General features: G+C 69.4%; 1 long non-coding RNA gene across 2 annotated transcripts; it reads left to right on the forward strand.

Annotated features, from left to right (window-relative positions):
• The first annotated feature begins 6 nt into the window (after nt 1-6).
• On the forward strand, nt 7-2,891 carry LOC310891694. 2 transcript variants are annotated; one of them, XR_014577676.1, is made up of 3 exons: nt 7-355; nt 2,341-2,488; nt 2,563-2,891. It is a non-coding gene; the product is annotated as an uncharacterized lncRNA (long non-coding RNA). The 2 variants fall into 2 exon arrangements; XR_014577677.1 differs by having other exon boundaries at nt 355-405; nt 2,563-2,733.
• The last annotated feature ends 109 nt before the right edge of the window (nt 2,892-3,000 follow it).

A 3,000-nucleotide genomic window follows, 5' to 3' on the forward strand; every position in this document is an offset into this window, starting at 1 on the left:
CGTGTGATGGTGAGTAACTGCGATGGTGTGCGAGTGTGGCAGTGTGTGAGTGTGCAATGGTGCACACGTGTGTGATGGCATGTGAATGTGTGACAGCACATGAGTGTGCAACAGCACGTGAGAGTGCGACGGTGCACGAGTGCGTGTGGCTGAGCGGTGCCAGCTGCGGACGTGTGTGGGTGTGTGAGCTGCGGGCATGCAGGTGAGCGTGTTGTGTGGCGGCGTGTGCAAGCGTGTGTGTGCATGCGTGTGCGTGCGTGTGTGCGTGCCGGGCGTGTGGGCGTGAGTGAATGTGCCAGCGGTGCCTGTGAGACACAGCCGGGGTGCGCGGGCGTGACAGTGCCGGGGGGGACAGGCGAGTGTGCAAGCAGGGGGGACGAGCATGCGAGCGCCGTGAGGCATGGGGTGAGCTCGGGGGGGGTTGGGGGGGGCACATCCATGGGTGTGCGTGGGGGGCACACATGTGCAAGGCGGGTGTGCAAATCTGTGTGTGGGTGTGTGCAGCCCCAGGGGGGGACACCCCCCCCTCCGTCTGCCCCCCCATGTCCGGGGTGCCCAGGCTGGGGGGGGGGGGGGGAGATTTGTGCCTGGTTTTTGGGGGGGGGTCACGGAGCCCCCGGCTTGGGGGGGCAACGAGGGGGGGGGGCAGGGCCGGGGGGGCTGGGGGGAATTTGAGGGGGGTCTTGGGGGGATTTGGGGGGGGGCTGGGGGATTTTGGGGGGGTGCCTTTGCTGCCCCCCCAAATCGCAGCCCAGCTTATGCTGGGGAATCCGACGCTGTTTTGTGGTTTTTTTTTTCGGTGGGGGGCTCGGGGCTGGGCCCCCCCCGGTCCATGGGCAGGGCCCCCCCGCCCAACTGGTTCCAGTCCCGCACTGGAAGCCGCCCAGTGCTGGCCGCCCCGCGGCTCCATGTGGCACTTAACCCCTGCGGGGCCGCCCCAAAACGCGATGCCCCCCCCGGACACCCCCCCGAGGTGGGGGGGGGGGGCTGTGCCCCCCCCCCCGTTATAATATCCGCCCCCTCCCAAATCAGCAGCGGGCGCTGGGCTCTGTGTGCTGGGGGTTCCTGCTTAACCCTGTCCCGCCCCCCCCCCCCCCCCAAAAAATAGCACAACGGGGCGTGTCCCGGCAGGGGGGCAGGTTTCGGGGTGTGAGCGCCTGCATTGCCCCCCCGAAAAAAAATCACAACAATCACAAAAAGGGGAAAAAAAATGCCGCTGCCTTCAGGGGGCGAAACTGAGGCGGGGGGGAACGGGAGGGGGGCGGGGGGGGGCACCCAGATATTTCGGGAGGTGCCGGGGGGCGGGGCCTTTGGGGTGTCCCCCCCCCCCAATTTCCCCCCCCCGGCGGTGCGGCGCCTGCGCGGGGGCGGCGCTGGGTGTGGTGCGTGCCTGTGGTTGTGGCGGGGGGGGGCCGGGGGGGGCCGGCGGCTGGCTGCTGGGGACCAGAAAACAACCCCCCCCCCTAAAAAAAACACCCCCAGAACCCCTCCCCAAAGAAGCCCCCCAAAAAACAGCCCCTGAAAAAAAACACCCCCCAAAAAAACACCTCCCAAAAAACACCCCCCCAAAAAAAACACCCCCCAAAGATGCCCCCAAAAAGCCACCTCCCCCTCCCCCCCCGAAAAACCACTCCCCCAATGCCCCATCAACCCCCCCAGCCCCCCCCCCTGTTTCTCCCCCCCGCGCCCAGCTGGGAGCGTTTTGGGGCCCGCCGCCGGCCCCGGGCAGGAATTTCCTCAATTTCAGCAATTTCGCTTTATTTTTTTTCTTTTTTTTCTTAAAAAAAATGCCGCCCCCCCCGCCACCCGCCCCCCCCCGTGCACACACAAGGGGCCGCACCCGGACACAGGCGGGAAAAAAACCTGACCCCCCCCCCCCCCAGAAAAACACGCGCCGCCCCCTCCTGGCACAGGGTTATGGGAGGGGGCCACAGGGACAGGGGGACATGGGGGGGAGTGGGGGGGGGCACTGGGACCCCCCCGGGTTCTGTCCTCGAGGGGGGGGACGCAGCCTAGGGGGCCCCCTGTCCCCCCCCATCTGTCCCCCGCTGTCCCCTCCCTCTTTACCCCTTGTTCCTCTGCCCCCCCCCGCCCCTTGCCCCCCCCCCACCCCACCCCCCACTGTCTGGGGGGGGATGCCCCCCCCGAGGGGCTGGGACCCCCCCAAAGCGCTGGGACCCCCCCCCCGTCCTTCCCGTGCCTCAGTTTCCCTTTGAAGCAAGCAGGGCACAGCCGAGGGGGAAATCCCACCTGCAGGACGCAGAGCGGGGCCGCGGGGGGGGCTCAGCCGGCACCGCGCTGACCCCTCCCCCCCACTGACCCCCCCCCGTGCCCCCCCAGGCGTGGAGGCGCCGCGCAGCCCCCCCCGGAGATGGTGCCCGGCTCGCCCTCGCCGCCGCCGCCGCCGCGTGTCTACAAGCCCTGCTTCGTCTGCAGCGACAAGTCCTCGGGCTACCACTACGGCGTCAGCTCCTGCGAGGGCTGCAAGGTGAGGGGGGGGGGCACCTGGCGCGGACCCCCCCCCCCCCACGCCCCCCCCATCCCCGGCTTACCCCCCCGCAGGGCTTCTTCCGCCGCAGCATCCAGAAGAACATGGTGTACACGTGCCACCGCGACGGCCGCTGCCACATCAACAAGGCCACGCGCAACCGCTGCCAGTCCTGCCGCCTGCAGAAGTGCTTCGACGTCGGCATGTCCAAGGAGGGTGCGTGGGCCGGGGGGGGCCGGGGGGGGGCATGGGGGGGTGTGGAGGGGGCGGCCAACCCACCCCCCCTGCTGGGACCCCCCCCGTGCCCCTCTGGCTCCCCCCTGCTCTGCCATCCCTGTGGGCAGCCTCTGGGGTGGGGTTGGGGGATTTATTGGGGGGGGGGGGGGGGAAGGGGGGAGTATGTGGCTTTTTCGGGCGGGGGGGGTGCTGGGGGGGGCCTTGGCAGGCCCCCCCGGCCACACTGTGCTATATGTGGATATCCTGCCGCTGGCGCATCCTGTCCCTGCGCCCCC

The sequence above is a fragment of the Anser anser genome (genome assembly GCF_964211835.1).
Source record: "Anser anser genome assembly, contig: HAP1_SCAFFOLD_843, whole genome shotgun sequence".
NCBI classification, from domain to species: Eukaryota; Metazoa; Chordata; class Aves; order Anseriformes; family Anatidae; genus Anser; species Anser anser.